The sequence below is a fragment of the Nycticebus coucang genome, chromosome 10, assembly GCF_027406575.1.
Source record: "Nycticebus coucang isolate mNycCou1 chromosome 10, mNycCou1.pri, whole genome shotgun sequence".
Classification (NCBI taxonomy): Eukaryota; Metazoa; Chordata; class Mammalia; order Primates; family Lorisidae; genus Nycticebus; species Nycticebus coucang.
In genome coordinates, this window is record NC_069789.1 from 58,670,493 (window position 1) to 58,694,354 (window position 23,862).

The following is a 23,862-nucleotide window of genomic DNA, read 5'->3' on the forward strand; positions in this document are numbered from 1 at the left end:
AAAGTTTAAAGGGACACAACAGTAACACCCTCTTCTCTTCTGGGGTAACCAATGTAATAATCAAAAATCCTTTATTAACTTTCTGGGCTGTTCAGGAAAAAAAAGAATATAAACCCAAAACATCCCCCTTCTATTTTTATCATTTATCTCCCCAAAATGCCCAGGAAAGAGGGGAGTGGAGGGGTGAAACTTCCCTAGGGACCAGGGGAGAGTGGTGCCTCAGGCTTTCCCAGAGTCATATACCAATGTGGTACCAGCTCATGGATGAACCCAAGACTTCATGTCCTGGCCCTAGATCCTGCACTGAATGTGTGTCAACATTCCTTAGACAAACTCGTATGTTTGGAGGCTCCCGGGACTTTTTGTCACTCTTAAATTTGTAGCAGCTAGTTGGTATAACCTCCAAAAGGCTAGCACCTCAGGTCATTCGAAAGTATCCCTGGTGCTGAGGGGCATCCAGAGGCCCACCTCATGCGACTCTCCATCCCCACCATATACACTAGACACTTTTTGTTTCTGCCCCAAGCCCTACATTTGCTAATTACCTTTCAGCTGGTGACAGCTTCCCGATCTCCCTAACTACTTTCTCTCCGTCTCTTCCTGTTCTATTCTTGGATGATTTCTTTTTAAAGAGTTTCTTTTCTTTAAAAAGATAGCTGCAGATAAAATATACTTAGCCTCTTTTATGGGGGCAAGACATGATTGCAAGAGGGACTTTACCTAACAATTGCAATCAGTGTAACTGGCTTATTGTACCCTCAATGAATCCCCAACAATAAAAAAAAAAGAAAAAAAAAAAAATGAGAAAAAAAAAAAAAAAAAATATACTTAGCCTCTCTTTCACACATACACATTTTAGAGAACGAAGGCAAGAAAGCTTTATGGTTTGCTCCAACCACGGGCCAGTGTGAGAAACCAAACCAGCAGAAGGAGCCAGGCTCTGTGCCATTAATGAGTAATCCCACTCACGGGTTTCCAGGGGGCTTTATTCAGGGTGTTCCAGATCTTCTTCCAGAAAGCCTGCCCTTTAACTAAGCCTGTGTAAAAGCCACTTTGCATTTTAACTCCCACTTCAAACATAAGTTGGCCTGCTCATCTTCTCACACCTTCATGTGGGATCCAGACAGGCAGAGGGAGGGAAGCACTTCCCAAAGGCAACCCAAGACTGCCAAGCCTTCTCCCCCTCTGATCTCTCATCCCAGGTTCAGGCCTATGCACCCCGCCCTGGCTGGCTCCAGATGGGCAGCTTTCAAGGCAAAGCTGTGGCCACCAGCATCTTTATTTCTAAAACCACGCAGACATTTTGCCTTTGGTTGTCTGCTATTATTAGATTTCAAGGGACTATGTTTGGGGCTGATTTGTGACCAATTCCTTAGGAGAATGCTCGTGATATACACTACTGAGTAGGGAATAAATTCAAACAAAAGGTCCACATGCATGCTTCCAACTTTGTTTAAAAAATGTACACAATCATCCACATAAAAGAATAAAAGGGAATACAACAAAATATTAAAAGTTATCTATGGACTTATGGAGATTTTATTTTTCCCTTTAGCCTTTTCTGAATATTCCAGACTTTCTGGAATGATCTTGTACAGAAGCAGTGCAGAGCTCAGACTCTCAAGTTTGGGAGGCATGGTTTGAATTCCACATCTACTATTTAGCAGCCGTGGGAACTTGGAAAAAGTATTTTATCTCTCTGAGCCTGGGTTTCTTTTTTTGAAAGGGATGATTGGAATGACACCTTCCTTATAGGGTTGTCGTGAGGAAGAAATGAAGTCCTGCAACTCTAGCATTTGTCTTGATGTATAATAAGTGCTCGGTAAAGGTGAGATATTTTTATGTATTACTTTTATATCGAGGAAAAAAGTAAATATTCTTTGAAAACAAAGAACCAGTTTGCTAAAAATTCTCCTTTTGGATTAAAGCACACTGGAAAAACAACCAAAGCCTTCCTGAAAGATGCAGTGTCTCTTGAAAGCGACTGAAACAAGAATGAACACAAAATAAAGTAGGGTTTAGCTATGTTACCATGCATATGAAAAGGGAAATATTCGAAGGGAGAAAGTTGCCAAATGAGGAATGATAACTGAGAAATACAAAGTTGATGAAAGAAAACGTAGATGCTGGCTCGGTGCCTGTAGCACAGTGGTTATGGCGCCAGCCATATACAACCAGGCTGGCGGGTTCAAACCCAACCCAGGCCAGCTAAACGACAATGACAACTGCAACCAAAAATGGCCCGGCATTGTGGTAGGTGCCTGTGCTCCCAGCTACTTGGGAGGATGAGACAAAGGATCACTTAAGCCCAAGAGTTTCAGGTTGCTGTGAGCTGTGATGCCACAGCGCTCTACTGAGGGTGACATGGTGAGACCTGTCTCAAAAAAAAAAGAAACAAAGAAAAAGAAAGGAAAGATAATGTAGATACTTTTTGAAAGAACTACACACAGACACACACACACCCCTAGATTATAGGTAGATTCATTGATCAGATTATGAAGCAATATGCATAGGCCAAGTGAACAAACCAGAAAGTAGGACGAGTTAGTGAGCTGGGTAAGCAGGGATGATCTACCTGGTTAGGATATGAGGGAGACAAGATTGCCTAGGGCTCAGACAGGAGGACAGGGGATGAGGGAGACACAGCCCTGCCTTAAACTGAGGCAGAGGTTAGCTCCCACCTAGACAAGGAATTTGGGGTATTGAAGTGTGGATTGCGCCAGACTGGGGAGCACTGGAATGTAGCTGTTCACAGCAACAGGGCATGAAGTAAGCCAAGTAAGTAAACAGGAGAATGCACTTCACTGATCTAAATACAGCTGGGCTCCTGGATCTCCTCGCCTCACACTGTAGCAGGCTGGCCTTCCAATAGCCCGACTTGTTTTGTGCCAAAGACACTAATGGAGGTTGGATACCAGAAAGAAACAAAAAAGGAATTACCACTGTTGCCAAGGTTCTGAGTGGAGCCCAGCTCTCCTTTCTAGCTGGGAAAGGTGGCCACATAAAGTATGCAGGGCCTTACAAGCCCCCAGGACGAATCTGAGAAGGGGTAGATAAAGGTGGAGCTTCCACATAATTCTGGGCAACCAAATCTCTAAGTAAAGTATCCTGGGACACTGGGCACTGTTTCTTTTCATACTTCTAAGTCACCAACTTGCTAGGAAGATGCCCTGATGTCTGCCAGCTAAGCCCAGCTCAGCTGAGCAAGACAGCTGGTTCCCAAGGCTGTTACCCCTTCCTAAGTACCCTTGCCTCTGCTCTTAGAAGTTTTACTTTCCCCATTTCTAGGCTTGCACATTCAAAAGCCTACAGAGACCAGGAAGGCAACAAATAAATGAAGCAAGCTGAGCATGAGGCTACAGGGAGAGGAGGAGAACGTGGCAAACAGAACAGAGCACACTTGTTACTCAGCTGCTGCTGACCGTTGCCATGGGGAAAGGGCAGTATTATCAGAGCTTCTGGTTTAGGAGAAGAAGCAAGCAATTTGGATTTCTGTGAAATCTTACTTTTAAATGTTGGCACCCAACTATAATTAATCTGCAGGGTTGTTTGGGTAGGAGGAAGCAGAGGATTTTAGAGTTAAAACATCCTTGAAGTACATTTAGCCCAAACTATTCATTTTACACATGACCAAACTGAAGCCCAGAAAGGTTCAGTGATTTCTCTAGCAGGGGTCCTCAAACTTTTTAAACAGGGGGCCAATTCACTGTCCCTCAGACCGTTGGAGGGCCGGACTAGAGTTTAAAAAAAAAAAAACCACTATGAACAAATTCCTATGCACACTGCACATATCTTATTTTGAAGTAAAAAAACAAAACGGGAACAATTACACCACTTCATGTGGTCTGCGGACCGTAGTTTGAGGACCCCTGCAAAGTGACAGAAAAACGTAAATGTTTCAAATCCCACATCTCCCAGCTTCTAATCCAGAATTCACTTCTCTAGAACACCCTCCATATCATTAGGAAGCCTTTGCAATTATTCAGACATGAGATGTGGAGGAGTGGAACAGGGAATGGGGCGCTGGGAAGGAAGGTAAACTTTATTGTGTTCTTAACCCTAGTTAAAGGAAAAATTTCTATTTGTTTATTCATTTATTCGCCTATCCATCCACCCATCCATCTTTCTACATTTTACTGATTCTCATTCTATGTGGCAAGGACTGTGCTAAACTCTGGGTATACAGAAGCGACCAAGGCATCACTCCTCCTTCAAGTAGCTCACAGGCTACTGTAGCCAGAACTGACAAGTCATTGCATCTCAGCAGCCATGCTGCCACGGGCTTGTTCACATGAACTCCCAGCTAATAGTCACACCTCGTCTGTTAATCACTTCTCTAAAAGTATCTATCATTGCTGGATGCTATCCCTGAGAAACTGGGAGGGAACTGGAGAATTCCTCCCACTCCAAGAGAGCCTGGAACACTTAAGTGATCCATAGGAAGCAGGAGAAAGAAATACACTCAGTGCCAAGCCCCTTTTAGCTAAGGGAAGGCAAGTTCTGGTTCATGCATGACCTTGACAAAGCTGCTACTTCATGCCAGGCAAAGCCTCTGTGTGAGTGTGTGCTGGGAAGAGCAGGGAGAGATTCCAGCCTGGGACCCTCCTGCCCTTTTATTCAGTGGCCTGCTCAATTACAGTGGCAGCTAATGGCTGATCCGAAGGACTGATGGTACCCTTGGGCCATAGCTTCTACAAAAGCAAGTAGAGCATCATTACCCAGTCTGACTCCCTCCAAGATTCTTCCCAGAATTGACTCTTACAGCATTTGCTCCTGGGGGAGGAATACAGGGCAAGAGCAAACAAGGTGCGGTGGCTGCAGCACTCCACCTATCACTCTGCCTTATTTTGCCAGGACTCGTATTGCTCAAGCACCAAGAGGGAAATGGCAGAGCCCCTCGTCAGCTCTTGTAGGCCCCTTACTGGAGAGTTACAGGGGCTGTGGCCTCTGAGCCTTTCAGTTACTGGGAGAAAATGGGCTATGATCCTTTTTATAAATTCACTGAGCCCAAAGATTACCAAGCAAAGGTGGGCATGCTGGTGCCAGGATCCACTAAAAAGGGAGAAATGAACTGACAAAAAGGAAAAAAATTAAAATTCGATGATCGCTACTACGGGCCAGGCACTCAGAATGTATACCACTCTTTATTCATGTACATTCCCATTTTCCAGAGAAAACTGTACCTGGGAGCCTAAGTAATTTATGCACTGGGAAATAATGGGCTGTGTTATAAACCTGGCCAGGCAGACTTAAACTCAGTTCCCTGACTCCCCTAAACTTGTGCGCTTACCCAACAACGTTTGCTGGGACTAGGAGGCAACTAGGTGATTTGGGACATAGGGCATTTTTATAGAGAAAGGCACAGGACAGGATTCAGAATTAGCAAGCTCTAACCCTGGGACTAAAACCCCAATGGAAATTAGCATTCTTTTCTCTATCACTATAGACCTGATTGTCCTGTTTCCTAGCCCCAGTAAGTGGATTTTCCAATGTTTGGAAAATCTCCCTTCACTTGCTCCACTCACAGGGCTAAATGTCTTAGGTCAGCTGTGTAAACAGGAAACATAGATAAGAAAGGGAGAAATTTAGGGTCATACTTTCCTTTAGACTTTTCTACATTGCTCCTAATGTTACCATCAAAGTAGACTGTGGGAGTTAGGGATCAGAAGTACATCCAGAGGGTTACCCCACTTATTTCCATGACCCATTCTCCAAGACTTATTAAATGACCCTCTTTTCCCCGACTTTGGGGATCCCAGGATTGCAGAAGTTACCAAAGCAAAATCCACTAGACAATGACCGAGCACTTACTATGCGCCAAGTGCTATTCTAGGTGCTTAGGATATACCAGTGAACAAAAAGATTAAGACCTTTGCCTTCATAAAGCATGCACTTCAGAAGAATCAAAGTAAAACAATCTTTCTGGGAAGGAAGTGTCGTGTAATAGAAAGGCCATGAGCTTTGGTGTCAGATAGCCCTGGGCCAAATATCAGCCCCAACCCTAACCAGCCAGATGACCTCTGGACATGCTACTCAACCCACTGAATGTTAGCTTTCTTATCTGTAAAACAGGGACAATAATAAGTTGTAGGGGTGTTGTAAGTATTAAAAGATAATGTATATAAAACATCTGGCACACAGCAAGGCCCCCTGATCCCACAGATTCTGAGACAGCCTGCATGCTCTTAATCAGGGCTTTCAACCAAAGCATTATCTGTGAGATATCAGAGAGACAGTTTGGTGTGGTGTAGAACACAGTTGAGGTTTTGAATCAACCTAAGTCAATGAATTTTCCCTTTAGAAACATCTGCTCCCACCCATAGCCCCTGTGCAAGAGACGAGTCTGGGTGGCTGTGTTTCATTAGTCTCCATTCCCTGTAGCAGGCCACAGATCACTGGAGCAGGGGTGGACGTGGATTTAAGCTATAATCAGCCTTGCTTGGCATTTGGATTGAGAGATCGAGTTGATTTACTTTGGAGAGTGAGATGGGAAGGCCACATAGACTTGGAGGCTGAACCTGCTGCTTGGTTAACCACAATGGGGCCTGTGCACGTGGATGAGGGAGCAGAGCAGCCCATCTGTGGGGAAGAGAATGCTGCAGCCCCAGGGAGAAGGCACAGCCCACACAACTCCACTTCCCACTCTCACTTCCCTGCTATTTCCCTGCAGCCTTCTAATAAGGCCCCCTTTTACTTTTGCTTCTTTGAGTACGCTTCTGTTCTCACACCCAGATGATCTCTAAGACAAATCCTATACCTGTCTCGGAAGGTGGTTGTTGTGACATAGTTTGAAAGCAGCTGGCATTTAGTCGACATTCAATAAATGTGTCGAAACTCTCCACGTGCTTGTCAACTCTTCACTCAGCCATGGAAGAAGGAAATCCATAAATGGGCTAGCCTAGGGTTAAATCTCAGCCTCATGTTTTATGAACATTTTTATTAATCTGCAAAATGAAGACAATACTAGTATTGACCTCACTATTCACTGGGAATATTCAATGGGATACTCCAAGTTTAATACCTCGCACACAGTTCATGAATGTAAGCTCGGATTATCACTTCTACTGTTGTCACTGTCATTTAAGATGCAGCAAGTGTTGCTTTAGGTCTTGATCTAGGCAAGGAGGAGGGCACGAGAAGAAGGGGATCTGGAGTGGACAATGAGAGAACAGAGAAGGATGTTCTGGGGTGTGGGCTGGGCTGTAGAGAGAGAGTGGGGAACGAGAAGGGAGCACTGGAATAATAAGCTTGACATATATCTAGCACTTCAATGTGTGTGCACATTTGTCCCTCACAACACACTAGGCGGTAGATAAGGAAAGATAATATTATACATCCTTTTTTTTTGAGATATGTTCTTGTCTTATCATCTAGGCTGGAGTGCAATGGGGACATCATAGCTCACTGTATACACACTTTAGAGATGGGAAAACCAAGGCTCAGGAAAGATGTGCACAGCATGATCCAAATCCACTCCTTTATCCCTTATCCCACATTGCCTCTGAAAGTAGAGGGAAGGGGCTGCAATGAGAAGTGAGGATTGGAGAAAAAACTGAAGGGTTTCTCTGGAATTTTTTTTTTTATTCCTAGGTATCCCTTGGATCCCTTCTGGGCATCCCAGCAACAGAACGTCTCTGTCTTTCTAAGTCAGAGGCTTCAGATGTAAGCAGAAGATTGTAAAATCAGGCAACACTGGGATCCCAAGCCAAAGACTGCATAAACCAGGTTGGACCAATACTCAGCTTTAGCACTACACCCTGGTCCAAAAGAAGGCTTCCTTGAAAAAAGGACGGGCAAGTCCTCTACCATTCAGGTCATAGTCTCGTTGGTAACACCAGGAACTTCCTTGCACTGGTGTCTAAGGCCCCTCCCAGCTCAGATGTGTGTGGAGTCTAGGCCTTAATTCTCTGAAGCCAGAGGTAAAAGGTGATCTCTAGGGAAACAAAGGCAAATTCCCTGGAACACTGCTGCGGTCAGGGCTTGTTGAAGGTCAGTGATGTTCAGTGCCTCCTGGCCTCCTGGATACTGCTTCTCCTCAAACCCTAAAATAGTGCCTGGCATATGGTCTGTGCTCATTTCATGTTTGCTGAATGAATAAATGAACAAGCAAATGAATCACAGATTGGCTCTGGCAATAAAATCGGCCTGTGCCACCACATTATACAGGCCTGGTCCTGTTTACTCTGAGACCCCAAATCAGAGCTCTGTGGCCAATCTGGCTTAATCGGCTGCCATGGAAGAAGTAAAGATAACAGCACTTCCCTCAACGCTTCCTCTGACCTTTCAGAGGAGCTGGACCCAAGGAAAGGGCAGGGCAGGAGGAAGGCTCTGCCCACCCCTTTCTAAGACTTCTGCTTCGCCTGGCAATTACCCTGCAGCTCCCAGCTCAAGGCCCACTGTGCGGGGAGGAGCTGTGGAGAGGACCATTAGGAGCTGCACAGCAAGGAGAGTGGTGCCAAGAGTACTTCTCTTTGCAGTTTTTCTAGGGCTAATGACCTTAATTGTTAATAATAGCAGCAACAATAACAATGATTGCACGGCACCTTTATGGTTTTGAGAAGCTTTCTTCCAAAGTGCTCCTAGCACATGGCCTCACCATACTGTATGCCATCCTTAGAGGGACAGGGATGTCCCGTGATGTGGGCAGAGATGTTGGGTACCAAGGAGGTTTGGTGTTGATCTGATCACACAGTGATGCAGTGATGGGGTTGAGGGTCACAGGCTTGGAGTGGGGAGAACTTGGGCTGGAGCCCTGGTCCAGTGTCTTTGGGCAAATCTCTACATTTTAGTTTCTCACAGGTGATAAAGGGAAATTGGACTATTTCTTCAACTCTATCATCTCAAATGCTCTGGCTCAATACAATGAGCTGCCCCTCTAGCTTAAAGCCTGGTGGCTGACCTCCCCTGTACAAGGTCAGAAAGCTCCTGGAAGAATGGATGCCAGCTGTGCCTGTCCTAGTGTCCTAACAGATGTCCTATGAGTGCTCCCCACAAAGAAGGCTATAATACAGATGGCAGGGAGGAAACATCAAAAAATCATCCTAATGGTCTCTGAGTGCCAGGAGAGCCAGGCAGGCAGCAGGCTGCCACTGAGGCCAGATGCCATCCCGCCCATGATACCAGCACTGGCTCAGACAAAAGCTGGAGGCATTTCAGTGGGTCAGAGCAGACAGCCACCCTCACTGGCTACAGCATCTGATCCTCCACAGTTCAGACTGTCATCACTCTGATGCAGCAGCAGAGCCCTTCCTCCCAAACTCCCCTTCCCTCCTCTGTCCTCTCCTTGATCAAATTTATCCTTTCTCCTTCAAATTATGTTTCGCAATCGTCTCATCCAGAATAATTTCCAGTTGAACCCTGACAAATTCTGGTCTCCCCATTCCCACTAACACCTCTTCAGCCCCCAGCCATTCCATTAACAGCTACCAGCCATCACTAGGCCATCTGTCCCTGTGCCAGATGAAGCTTCCAGCGTGTTCTTGCTCTTGTCTGCCTCTAGAAAGGGCTAGTATTTCCTTTTTCTTCCTTTATTAAAAGTTTCCTCCATTTTCAGTTTCCAAGACGTGAAGCAGGGTACTCAGGATACAGCAGAGTGGACTATAGCTGCCCAGTACTTTCCTCTCTACTCTTGGGCAGCTGCCCTGGCCAGTTACCAGGAGGACTAATGCTGGAATCTCAACCAGTGTCTGGACAAGGGCTTGGCCAATGTGTCTACCTCTAGGGCCAAGAGACTGGATTGAGAGGGAGGGCAAGCTGGTCTGGCACCTGGCAGCTTTACCCAAATGTCTCCTAACCCAACTCAGGTTGATTAGGTTCAGATAAAAACCCTATCTCCCTAGCCTACAGCATTGACTGCACTCCCTGGTTTCCAGTGCCTAACCATGTTACTATCAGGTAGAACCATATGAAATTGGTTTTTCTTTTTTTTCAGGGATTGTTTGATTAGAGGTAAAATTGCCTTTTGTAGGTCAAAAGTGCTATTGGCAATTTCATATGCTTCAAGCTAATAACTTTTTGAGGGATCATGTTCCCTAGAAGATAGTAAATTTGCTGCAGCCCTGGACTTCTCTGCCTATAGCCAATATTTCTTAGATTCCAGCTTAGAACATGGTAGAATTATGGCCTTGGAAGGTACTGAGTAAATATTTCCCAAGTGGAGTTCCAGGCAGATGGATGTGGGAAATCTTAGAACCTATTCTACCTCCAAACTTCAAGGGTGGGGGTCCAAAAGCAGATCCTTTTAGGTTACTTTTTTTTTTTTTTTTGAGACAGAGCCTCAAGCTGTCACCCTGGGTAGAGTGCCGTGGCATCACAGCTCACAGCAGCCTCCAACTCCTGGGCTCAAGTGATTCTCCTGCCTCCACCTCCCAAGTAGCTGGGACTACAGGCGCCCGCCACAACACCCGGCTATTTTTTGGTTGCATCTGTCATTGTTGTTTGGCGGGCCCAGGCTGGATTCAAACCTGCCAGCTCAGGTGTATGTGGCTGGTGCCTTGGCCGCTTGAGCCACAGGTGCCGAGCCCCTTTTTGGTTACTTTTTTTTGGCCATCCTGGGTAGGATGAAAAGTTGCAGGTTGTATTACATTATACAAGGCTCCTTGATACAAGAGTTTTGTTTGGACATTACGAGTTTTATCTCTTTGTCTTCCATAGAAAAGGTCTTGAATTAGAAATGTCCAAACTTGGCGGGGAGTGATGGCTCACACCTGTAACTCTACCACTCTGGGAGACCATGCAGTTGGATTGCCTGAGCTCAGGAGTTTGAGACCAGCCTAAGCAAAGCGAGACCCTGTCTCTACCCAACACAGAAAAACTAACTGGGTGCGGTGGTAGGTGCATGTAGTCCCAGCTACTTGGGAGGCTGAGGCAAAGGGACAGCTTGAACCCAAGAGTTTGAGGTTGCTGTGAGCTATGATTGTCACAGCACTCTATCTAGGGCACACAGTGAGACACTGTCTGATAAAAAAATAATAATAAAGAAAGAAGAAAAAGAAAAGACATGTCTAAATGTGGTTTCAGTGCAGGAGAGGAAAACTCAGAGATATTCAAGGTCACACAGCAGACAAGAGCTCAGACCACCAGTTTTCTTTTCTAGCAGGGGGACTGGGGCAAACTCTTCCCTGTCTACCCCCTTCCAGCTTCCTGGCTCCCATTCTTTCAAGCTTCCCAGCCAAGACAGAAGGGGAATTGACTACAGGATCAACAGCCCTCTCCTACATGAAAAGAGCCCTGAGTCATAACAGGACTAGCCCCAGGGTTTCCAGGGAGAAAAGTAAGAAAAAAAAATTCATCCTGGAAACCTGATCTCTCTCGACAGCCAGGACCAGACTGGCGGGGTGGGGGGTGGATACAGCCTGGTGATTTGGTCCCTGCCAATGGTGGGGTGGTCCCTGCCAATGGTGGGGCGGGTGTGGGGTGTGGGGGTGTGTGTGCCTCTAAAACCTTGCTTAGCTCAGGCTTGAAGGCTCAGGGCAGGGACAGCCAATTTCTCTCAGAATCACCTCATCAGAGAATTCTAAGGGATGCAAAAGGTTGGTCAGCCTTCTGTGTTGTTGGTGAATTTCTCCTCTTACTTACTATCCGAGACCCTCCTTCTCAAAAGACAGGCCAGAGGTTCTGGAAGCCCTCCATCCCTAGGCTTCTTTAGCTGGCCCATGGTGCAATATACACCTGTCATCCTGTCATCCTGCCTCCCATCTTCACTACCTGTTGTGGCCCAGCCTCCCCCACCTGGAAGGAAAAGCCTGGTGTTGACAGCAGTGAGGGTGGGAAAGAAGACTCCCAGAGGGAAATCACTTTGTCAGACAGATCCCTCTGTGTGCCCTTGGAGGACTTTCAGCACTCTGGAACTTAGAAAAGATGATCCTTTTGGTCTGGAGTTTGGGAAATGGGTGAGAGGAGTCCAGGAATCTAGGAGTGTTTTCGGGTGTTGACCTCTCTCACTGTCTTAGTATTCTGAAAAATATCAAATCTTGAACATTGAAAGAGCAGTGCAATAACTATAGACCCTTCACTTAGGTTCACCAATTGTTGATATTTTGTACACACTCTCTTGATGTGTATATATACTCACACACATTTTCTGTTGAACCATTAAAATAACTTACAGACGCTTTGTCTCTAAATATGTTTGCATAATCTCTAAGAATAAGAATATTCTCCTACAAAACCACATTAGCATTTATCACACCTACAAAAATCACATATCATTTAATATATACAGTAGAACTTCTGTAAGGTAACCACCCAAGGGACTGTAACAAACTGGTCACCCTATGGAGGTGGTCAACATAAGGAACTAGGCCTACTGTCCTGGTACATACATGTGGAACGCGTCCCATCTATGAAAATTAAGTCAACTGGGTGGCTCTGTCTCTACAAAAAGAAAGAAAATTAAGTCAACTTAAGGAGGTGGTCAACTACGGAACTTCTACTGTATATTTAAAATTTCCCAGTTTTCCTAAGATATCTTTTATAGTCTTTTTTATTTTTTGACCCAGGATCCAATTAAAGTTCATTTATTGCATTTGGCTATAACGTCTTTTTAGTTTCTAGACTGCTTTCCACCTCCCCACCCTTCTCCCTACAACACATAATTTTTTTTTTTTTTGAGACAGAGCCTCAAGCTGTTGCCGTGGGTAGAGTGCCGTGGCATCATAGCTCACAGCAACCTCCAACTTCTGGGCTTAAGTGATTGTCCTGCCTCCACCTCCCAAGCAGCTGGGAATACAGATGCCTGCCACAATGCCTGGCTATTTTTTGGTTGCAGTCATCATTGCTGTTTGGCGGGCCCAGGCTGGATTTGAACCTGCCAGCTCAGGTGTATGTGGCTGGCACCTTAGCTGCTTGAGCCACAGGTGCCAAGCCAGCCGAGCTGCAAAATTTTTATATTTTTTATGACATTTACTTTTTTGAAGCGTCTCAGTCACTTGTCATTGAGAAAGATCCACTTTCTGAATTTTTCCACCATCTCTTCTTAGATTCAGGATAAACATTTTTGACAAGCACATAAGTTGTATGGCCAAACATCTTACTGCAACCCAAGGAAGCTCTAATGTCAGGTAGTCTCAACCACTGCCAATATTTGATTACTTGGTTAAGGTGGTAAATGCTGGATTTCTGCATTGTAAGACAGACTTATTTTTGATAAATTGTGCTATAGACTGAATGTTTATGAATATATATGCATATGAAGAAGCCTAAAACCCAACATGATAGTATTAGGAGGTGGGGCCTTTGGGAGGTCATGAGGATGGAACTCTCCTGAATAGGATTAGCAGCCTTCTAAGTAGAGATACTTGAGACACAATGTTTCCCTCCTTCTACCATGTGAGGATACAATGAAAAAATTGCAGGTCATCTGCAAAGCAGGAAGACTGCTCACACCAGACACTGAACCTGCTGGCACCTTGACATTGAACTTCTAACCTCCAGAACTGTGAGAAATACATTTCTGTTGTTTGAACCACACAGTCTGTGGTGGTCTGTTTTAGCAGCCTGAATTAAAATACAGTAAGAACCAACCTTTTACCTAATGGTTTTAGCTTTCATAGATGCTAGCCTGACTCAGTTAGAATATCAGCGGCTACAAACTGGTTGATTTAAAGTTCTGATGATGTTGGCCAAAGAGTACAAAGATTCAGTTAGATAAAAGGAATACATTTTTGAAATCTATTGCATGGCAATTACAGTTAACAGTAATGTAACACATATTTCAAAATTGTCAAGAGAGCAGAAATTACATTTTTATATCAAAAAATGATAACTAGGCAAGGTGAAAGATATGATGATTAGCTTGGCTTAATCATTTCATAATGTATACACATGTCACACTGTACCTCATATATACAATTATTACTTTTCAATTAGAAATTAAATTAAATTTGAAGACAAGATCTGCCATTACTTCCACATTTTATAAGTTGGCATTTCTTTTTTTGAGACAGTCTTGCCCTGTTGCCCCAGCTAGAGTATGATGGCATCACCATAGCTCACCTCAGACTCCTGGGCTAAAGTGATCCTCCTGCCTCAGTAGCTGGGACTACAGGTGCAAACCACTATACCCTGCTGATTCTTCTATATTTATAGAGATGAGGTGTCACTCCTGCTCAGGCTGGTTTTGAATTCCTGACCTCTCCTTCCCAGAGTGCATGGGCCTTAGTCGGCATTTCTGTTTTCCCTTCCTGGTCTTTGCTACCCATTAACTGTCAGAAGACACTCAAGGAATCTTTCAGGAATCCCATTACTGTTATCCTTTTGGTGTCTCTCCTTCACCTGATAGGGAGCCCCTTAAAGCCTACTCCTGTGTCTTTTGACATAAGCATGCCCTAGCTTTCTGGCACTTGGCTCACTTGTACTTTCTCAGTCCCAGACTTGGAATCAGCCATTTCTCGAAGGAGCACTGGTTTCTTTTAGTGGGAAGTGATATTTAAAAATAAAAATCCAGGTATCAGGTGTTTTCAGTGCTATTGGGGAGCATTGCTTCCAGCATTTTTGGTGGACAGACCTACAAGATACACAAAAAACCCACAGGATTCTTCCTCCCTTTCTCCCATTTCATACTTATATCTCTCTTTTTCCATAGTCAGGCCCCAATTTCTAGAAATATCAACACAGTTACTCATCAATCTATCCTACAATAAACCACATAGTTTCCAAATTATGACAGCAGTATCACAAGCAATTGTAAACCTACAATGTAAAGTTCAAGACTTCTCTTTTTCTGGGTGGCGCCTGTGGCTCAAGGAGTAGGGCGCCACTCCCATATGCGGAGGTGGCGGGTTCAAACCCAGCCCCGGCCAAAAAGAAAAAAAAAAGTCTTTTTTTCTTTAATGTAAATTCCACTAAGGATCAGAATATTAAGCTTAAAAATTACTTGGATTAATTCTTTCCTTTGTAGTTGAATTGATATTTGGTTGTTGTTTTTGTTATGGTCAGTTTTATCTTTTGAATATGTAAAATATTTACATGGTACAAAAATTAAAACTGTCTAAAAAGGTATAACCAGAAAAGTCTCACTCTCACCCGTCTCCTCCAGCCTGTTCCCATCCACACGTCCTACCCATGTTAACGGATTTCTCATTAATCCTTTCTCTGTGTGTGTGCATGTTTACAAAAATATTCTTGTTTCTCCTGCTTTCTCACCTCAAAGGCGGCATACTATCCAATCTTCTACATCTTGCTTAATAACATACTCTATAAATCATATCATATCAGTTAATAGGGCTCCTTCCTTCCTTCTTCCTGTCTTTTTTGGCTGCCTAGCACCCTATTGTGTGGCTCTAGACCGCACCATTCTTCATTCAACCAGTCTCTTAAGAATGGGCATTTGGTGGCCGGGCATAGTGGCTCATGCCTGTAATCCCAGCATTCTGGGAGGCCGAGGCGGGTGGATGGCTTGAGTTCATGAGTTTGAGACTAGCCTGAGCCAGACCGAGACCTCATCTCTAAAAATAGCTGGGTGTTGTGGCAGGCACCTACAGTCCCAGCAAGAGGCTGAGGCAAGAAGATCACTTGAGCCCAAGAGTTTGAGGTTGAGCTGTAATGCTATGGCACCCTACCAGGGGCAAGAGAGTAAGATTCTGTTTCAAAAAAAAAGAAGGGGGGGCATTTGGTTAGTTTCCAGTGATTTCTTCTTACAAATACGCCTTAACGAAATCACTTTGTGCATTTATTTTTCCGTATTTGTGAATAAGCATCTTCTGGATAAATTCCTAGAAGTAGGATTGCTGAGTAAGGTGTATATAGTTTTGTTAGATGTTGCTAACTTCCCTTCTATAGGAGTTATACTGGTTTGCACTCCTAACATTGATTTTGCCACAAGTTGGACCTTGGTCTTCCATTTCCAGTTCACCCTCTCTGAATTATTCCAGAGATCTGTGTATGAAACTTGGAAAACTAGGGCAGATAGAAGGGCTGGTGCTGAAGACCTCAGTCAGAAAGGAGCTAGAGTAATGGGAAGGGGGGATGGGGTATCCTCTGACACCTCTGATCTCGCCCCTTCTCTCTCTTTTGGCTTCTCCACTATCTCACCACACACAGATTGTTTCCCAGCAGCCTCTTCTCCGACCTGCAGCCCTTGGCTCTTGTTCTAACTAGATCCTGCCTGGTTTTCCTTCTCAACCCAAGCTCATGTGGGCTGAACACAGAAGACTGGCTCAAGGTAGAAGCAGAAGCAAAAAGTCCCTGTCATTTCTGTTTTAACCCACACAGAGGAAATAAGTCAGGGAAACAAGAATGGTTCATACAAAGGAAAGAGCAGACAAAGAGGGGAAAGAGGAAGCCAAGTACAAAACACTCCACATAGGTCTTCTGGATTCCAGCCCCACTCCTATGACCTACAGAAAAGGGGAAATGAGCAGAGAAAGGTTGTCATCCCAGTTTGACTGGCCTAGAGGCCTTGTCTTTGTCATTCCGCTTTCCTTCTCCCTCTTACTTTCCAAATACCAACTGGAGATGACAGGGGCTTGTCTGAGGAGCAGAGAACTAGGCTGGGTAGGGGAACCCGGTCTGAGGGGCAACCTGGGGGGCAAAGAATTCAGATTGCCTGAAGAATCTCTCCAGGGACAGACAGACAGGTTTAGGTGGGGCATTCCCCTACAAGGTCAAACCATGCACTGGTGGCAATTTAAACTAAGCTGGAACAGTTTCTTAGGGTCTTGAGAATCAACATCTCCCTTTTCTCCTGTCAAAGCTTGGTAAATCTGGAATGTTCTATGATAGATGGGCAAGGCTGACCCTTGTCTTTGGGAGTTGAGTGTGAGGCCAGGAGCATTGAAGAAAGAGAAAAGGACCTATAGAGATTATAAAGAAAAGCCAAATTCTTGAATAAGGTGGTGTGCAGATGAAGGCTGGCATTGTTGACAGGTGGCAGCCATGTTCTGCAGGCTGAACAGCCCCAGCACCCCTTCTTCTCAGGACCTTCCAATCATCAGGAGTGAGGAAGGGTAAGACTTCATATATCCGGTAGAATGGGATTTTGTCTCTTCGCCCTCCCCACCTTCCTCTGCCTTCCCAGCAGGGGCCTCAGTAGAGTACCGCCTATTTCTTCATTTGACATTCCCCCTACCCAGCCAGCAGGCGCCTGCCTCAAGTCCAAGAGTTATTGTAAGCCCAGCAGGAATGACCCAGAGGGAGGTGTCTCTGGCCCGCAGAGTGCCCACTGCTCACCCAGGAAGCAGGAGGCCACTCCTACACCCTCCACACCCAGAAGGAGAAGAGTGACCATACCCTCAGGAAGGTGGAGGAGTGTGAAGCTAGACGCCTCAGGGAATGAGGCGAGCCAAGTATGTGAGTGTGTGGGGTGTGTGTGAACGAAGAGCAGGAAGGATAATCCCAATGCCTTAATTTCCAGCTCCTCAGCAAGCTGGTGCTGCAACCCAAGATGTTCAGGAACCTTCCCAAGCTCGCCCGTGGTCCCTACCATCTGCTTAACACGCCCTAGCCCCACAATCTTCAAGCTGGAAACTGAAAACTTTTCAACTTCACCCTCTTCTCCTTCTTCCTCTCTGGGACCAGAGATGTGTGGGGCGGTGCCCTCAGAGACACTCATACAGTTGGTTCTGGACGCTCACACTCACTTAAACAACAGCAATACCAGGGAACTCCCAGCTTTTTCCATAGCTAATTATAGACGTGAAAGTCGAGGATGTTTTGTAAGCAGGAGAGAGAAACTGCTGAGGTTCCTCTGTAAAGCCAAAGAAATTTAATTTGTATACTCTCCCCCCCCCAACTTCTCCTAGCTTACCCCACATCCTCCCCTACTGTGCCCCACTCCCAGTCCCTGAGGCAGCCCCTCCTTCCTGCTAAAGATTTCTTACTTTTTTTTTTTTCCCATCTCTCTTTTGGGCTTTCAAGAAAGGGAACAGACGCGGAAAATATTTTTGCAACAGTTTTCCATTCTGCGTCTCATTCCCAAGCCAAGGGGGAGGGGGAGTGCAGGAACGAATTCGGGAGAGGAAATAAATGTTTTTTTCCAAGATCTCAATTTTAGTGTGAGAAAGACAGTCCCTCTATTTCCCTACCCCATGGCCCAGGAATGACAAAAACTAGGAAAAGAAAAAGAAATCACTTGTGTGATTACATTTCTCAGGACTGAGAATAAGACAGAAATGCAGTTTTTGATAAATCTGTGCACACACATTAAAAATAAATCACCCAAACCCAGTGGCGAGAAATATGCTAGGAAGAGGAAATTCAGGGAGTTTTAGAAGCAGTAGAGAGGAAAGAAAGAAACAAAGTTTGCAAATCACGAGTCAATTCATTCTGAGCAAGCCTACCTCTCTTTCTAGCAAAGATCCAGGTTTCTCCAAGCGGGACTCTCCCTCCGGGTTTCCATGGATGGGGATACGGTGGGTGACCACCCACCGGTCTCCCCAGAGTGGCAAACAAGCTAGAGATGCTGGCTTTGCTCTCTTGCCTTTCCAGCTACGGCGGGGAGTGGGCTGGGTCTCTTCCCCCCGTCCTTCCAATAGGAAGGACCTCTCAGGTTCCAGAAGAAAAAGGGTGCAGGGGAGCTGGGCGGGAGTCTCTGATCTTGCTCTCTTCGGAGGGATGGTTCCCCAGGAAGTTCGTGCCTTCCTCCCCCCCAACCAAACCCCAGCTTTGAACAGTCTCAACAGCAGCGCTTTCTTGAGAAAATGCTTGTCATGGCAACAGCTCCAGCCAACTCGGGCCAGACTCTTGCTCACCAGCTCTCCCCGACCAGTGCGGGAGGAGAAAGGGGAGGAGCAGGAGCTTGAACAGAGGTGGGACTTGGCGCGACGCCAGACCATTACTCTACTGTTAAGGTGGCCTGGCTCAGAGCTATGGCTGCTTCCTGGTTTGACTTAAGGAGGAATGGGGAAAGGAAAGGGAGGAATCCTGTCTCCCCTAGGCTTTCTTCCTGGCTTTCCTCCCCGCCCTTGCATTCACTTGTCGAAAAGAAATCTGAAGGCGGGAGGAGATGGAGGTGGGGAGTGGATGTGGGTGGTGGTATTCAACCGTCGCTGGGTGGAGGGGGGGGAAAAAAGGAAGCTTCTGCAGGCCGTTGGCTTCCTGCATCTCCTAACAGGCCTCTCAACCTTTGCTCACTTACACTCAGGACCCAGAAACCCAAGTGTCTGTGGACATTTGTATTATCCCCTCCCACCTTCCTACTCCTATCTCAATAGGAGGCTGGAAAGAGGGAAGATAGGACTGTACACACACATACACACATTCTTTCTCACCTACATTTCACAGGTCACATGTTGCTCCTCTTGCCCTTGTACCCACCAGAGATACATTCATAGTGCAAGAGAATAGCTGCCTACTTTTGAGTCCTACTATGTGTGAGTTATGGCACCAAAAGCTTGGTATATATCATTTCTAATTTTTCTTTTTTTTTTGAGACAGAGTGTCACTAAGCCACCCTCAGTAGAGTGCTGTGGTGTCACAGCTCAAAGCAACTCAAACTCTTGGGCTTAAGCAATTCTCTTGCCTTAGCCTCCCAAGTAGCTGGGACTACAGACGCCCACCACAATGCTCAGCTATTTTTTGTTGCAGTTGTCATTCGTTGTTTAGCAGGCCCAGGCTGGGTTCAAACCCACCAGCCTCAGTGTATGTGGCTGACACCGTAACAACCCCTGTGCTACAGGCGCCGAACCTCATTTCTAATTCTTATGGCAATCTTTTTTCTTTTCTTTTTTTTTTAGACAGTCTCAATTTGTTGCCCTGGGTAGAGTGCCCTGGCGTCATAGCTCACAGTAACCTCAAACCCTTGGGCTCAAGCAATCCTCTTACCTCATCCTTCCGAGTAGCTGGGACTACAGGCAGCTACTACAATGCCCGGCTATTTTTAGAGACGGGGGTCTCACACTTGCTCAGGCTGGTTTCAAACTCCTGAGCTCAGGCGATCCACCTGCCTCAGCCTCCCAAAGTGCTAGGATTGCAGGCGTGAGCCACTGCGCCTAGTATCTTATGGCAATCTTGAAAGGTACTTATTATCATCCTCATTTCATGGTTGAGGAAATTGAGAATTAAGTGACTCGCCCAAGGTTCTACATCTGGTTAAGGACAGATCCAAGAATCAAGGCCAAGTTGGACTGTCTCCAAAGTCCATGCACTTTCCTGTACTTGTATCATTCTCTGGCACACATTTCCATCTTGATGTGCACACACTCAGACATCCATGCGCACTTATGCACAGCCTGTAAACTGTTAATCACACCCCTGTACCCACATACCCACCAGCATTGTGCAACAGTGCCACCCATAGATTCTGCATAGAACTTTATGGCTTTCAAGTCCAAACTTGCACTATCAGCTGGTTCACATGACATGTCTTCCTTGACTGATATATTCCCACACCTACCTCAGTAAAACACACTCACTCATACTGATATGCTTATGGAAGGCAGGCTGACATACATCTCTCACGGGTGATAGCTGTACATTATGCTGTGAGGACGGTGACTGGACACTACTTCCCAGTCTTCTTAAAAGGGGGTTGGGAAATGGCCTCTTTGATCCTATCATCCTACCCCAACACCTCACAACACACCGCTCTCCTTTGAGGACACAGGGCCGTGTGCACGTGGAGAAACAGAGCTGGGGGTAAGACCCAGGGGTCTGGTTTCCCTCCATCCATGTGTACTCTTCCCAGTTTCCTATTGTTGAGCTCCTTTCTTTCTTCTCCTTGTTTTCCTATCCTACTCTTCCTGAATAACTCATCCACATCCCATTTCTGAACTAAGACAAAAGGAAAACTTAAACAGACAAAAGGAAAGACATTTTCTAGAGCGTTTGGCTGGGCTCGGGACTCAGAGTTCGTCGGAGTGGTGCTGGAGGTTACCTGCCGCCATCTATCCTGGGAACCAAATCCCAAGTAGGCCCTTGCCTATGCCTGGACCTCTCCTCTCCAGCCCAGCCTAGCTGAGGTAGGGCTGCTGCAGGGGTGGGAGGAGATTTCAGAGTCACTCTCTACAGAAACTGTTCACGATTATTTCCTAAGCAATTCTTCCTTTCTAGAGATTGAAGGTCTCACCCTCAAGGTACTTACAGGACACAAGGTGACCTTTATTCTCATTTGCTCCCTACCCCTCTCCCAACTCCTCTGGTTCTTTCTACCTCCCCAGGGCATTTCAAAGATAGAAATGGTACCTTGTTAGATTTTGGTAGGTCCTAACAAAATGTCAGCTTCAGGAGCCTGAATCAGTTGTTGGAGGAGAAAAGGAAAGGAATCAACTGAACAGAGCTTCAGATTTAATGGCTTTTTGGTCTCCCTGCTGGATGGCAATAACTTGACATTTTAGCACCCAGTAAGTGTCAGTTGTATCTCTATCATGAGAAAGCCAATCTCTGAAATGGCTCTTTAAATGCATTAAAGTATATTTTAAGCTCATCTTCCGTGGCTGTGTGTGGAGGCATTGCCTAACTGTTCAGTAAACTTGTCTTGGGGGAATTACAATTTAGAGCAGATGTTTGGTCCCATTAAGGAAAAAGTCTGCTTTGGCTGACTGGCCTGTGGGGGCCAGGAAATGATGCCCCTTCACAGCTGATTATTGTTTGAAAGGTAAGCTCTTCATCCAGGGAGACAGGCTCTTCAGCGGAAGTGCTGTCTAAAGAGGCTCTGATGGCCGTCCCACCTCTGGCTGGCAGGATTCAGGGACAGCCAGAATTCAGGGACAGGCGAGATTATGATTTCTTTGGTGGCCGCTGATCTTCACTTTCTCAAAGCAGTGCTCCCCCTTGACTGGTTGAGTGGTTATGGGATGAGAGGAGAGGAATGCTTCTTCCACGTCATTCTCATCCCCATTCCTGCTATAGACAGGAGGTAGTCAATGTGACTCCAGGGGGACCGTAGCTTGATCTTCTGGTCTTCCAGATCACAGGTTCCTGATCTTCTGTGGCAGCCTGTTTTCTGGAAACCCAGAAGCCTTGGTGGCTTGTTTCCTCCAGCAGCAGTTTTGAGGTCTAGAACAGATAAAAATAAAGTCTATCCGTAAAAATAACCACAAGATGTGGGAAAATGGAGTTGGCCCCCCTGGGGCAATAGGGAGGGCACTGCCACAAGCATCAGAAATTCATAGTAGACTATTCTGCAGGTTTTGCTCAGCCTCGGAGGAGTCCCTCTTCCCCTGTCATCCTCTTGACCTTACAGTTACCCTCTCGTCAGCCAGGTGCTGTGGTCTCCCCAGAGCAGGTCCATCTCTGCAGGGCTCACATTGCTGTGGACCCTATCCCCAGTCCATCTCTCACTTGAAGAAAATACAATCAAGGCACTTACAGGACACTCTTATGTGTTTAAGAGAATATGTTTCCATGCCTCTTGAAAGCTCTACTCGAGTTCCCCAAATCCCCAGCCATCTCCCCTAAATGCAAATGGCATCAATCCCTATTGTGGATACTACCATTTTTGTCTCACCTTCTCCCTGGGCCCACTGGTTCTTTTTTTTGTTTTGTTTGTTTTGTTTTGTTTTATTAAATCATAGTTGTGTACATTGATATGACCATGGGGCATCATTCACTGGCTTCACAGACTGTTTGACACACTTTGATCATACTAGTTAACAGCCTTCCTGGCATTCTCTCAGTTAGCCCACTGGTTCTTTAAGGTGTTCTTTCTCCTCACTGTCAAAATGGAAACTTATTTTTTTAGAGGTCCTACCCCCACCTGACCCATGCTGAGCCAATTACGTTCTTTCCTAGGATTTTTAAACTTAAAATCGCAGAAAGAATTAGGCTTGGTTTGGCAGTAAGCACTGTAAGGAAAGGGGCTCTGGAAGTTTCAGGAGCCTTGTTCCCCACCCCAGGGAAGACTCCAGATCACATGCAGAGAGAAAGCTAAGGGATGAGTGCTGGCAGCATCGGAGGCAGCTGTACCTCACATCCTACTGTACCCTTGCCTTTCCTGTACATGAGTTATATGACTCATTATGCATGCCTACGCTAGACGAAACTGGGTTTTTTGGTCACTTGTACTATGTAATATAGAGATGTTATATAGAAAGTAATATAGAAACCCACTGAGCTAGTACCTACGATTTAGGTACACTCATTTCAGGGCATTTTATTCATTCAATAAGTGTTGCTGAATACCCACTATTCGGTTCAGTATACATTTATTGAATGTCTACTGTTTCAACATCCACTGGACCCAGATAAGATACACAGAGATAAGGCCAGGCACGGTGGCTCACACATGTAATCCTAGCACTCTGGAAAGCCAAGGTGGGTGGATCTCTGGAGCTCAGGAGTTCCAGACCAGTCTGAGTAAGAGCAGGACCCTGTCTCTACTAAAAATAGAAAAAACTAGCCTGGCATCAAGGTGGAGGCTGTAGTCCCAGTTATTGGGAAGGCTGAGGCAAGAGGATCCCTTGAGCCTAAGAGTTTGAGGTTGCTGTGAGCTAAGATGCCACGGCACTCTACCCAGGGTGATGAAAAGAGACTCCATTCCCCCCTCCCCAAAGAGATATATAAAGATAATAAGCTTAGAATTTATTTTTATTTATTTTTTTTTTTTTGTGGTTTTTGGCCAGGGCTGGGTTTGAACCCGCCACCTCTGACATATGGGACAGGCGCCGTACTCCTTGAGCCACAGGCACCGCCCAATAAGCTTAGAATTTAGAGGAGCGCGGGGGAAGATAGATTCATAGCATAAAAACCACAATAGAAGGTGGTGCTATACTTATTCTTGGTAACATATTTATGGAGTGCTTACTATGTGCTAGGTAGTACATGCTAAAAGATGAAAAATAAAAATATTTCGCTAGAAATTTCAGGGACTGTCAAGACTACTAGAAAGCTCTAGGAAGGAGAAACTAATTGGAAGTACCTAAAAAAATCTCTGAAAGGAAGCTTTTACCTGCTTTGCGTGAGGAATGAGGGTGGAGTGGGGAAGTA

General features: G+C 45.6%; 1 protein-coding gene across 5 annotated transcripts in view; it reads right to left on the minus strand.

Annotated features, from left to right (window-relative positions):
* ATP2B4 (ATPase plasma membrane Ca2+ transporting 4) overlaps positions 1–18,703 on the minus strand; it is a 104,352-nt gene extending 85,649 nt beyond the window's left edge. For all 5 annotated transcript variants that reach the window (XM_053605550.1, XM_053605552.1, XM_053605548.1 and 2 more), the window contains exon 1: positions 18,279–18,703. The gene's annotated coding sequence lies outside the window, so the exon portion shown is untranslated. The remainder of the gene's footprint in view (positions 1–18,278) is intronic.
* Between the last annotated feature and the right edge of the window lie 5,159 nt (positions 18,704–23,862).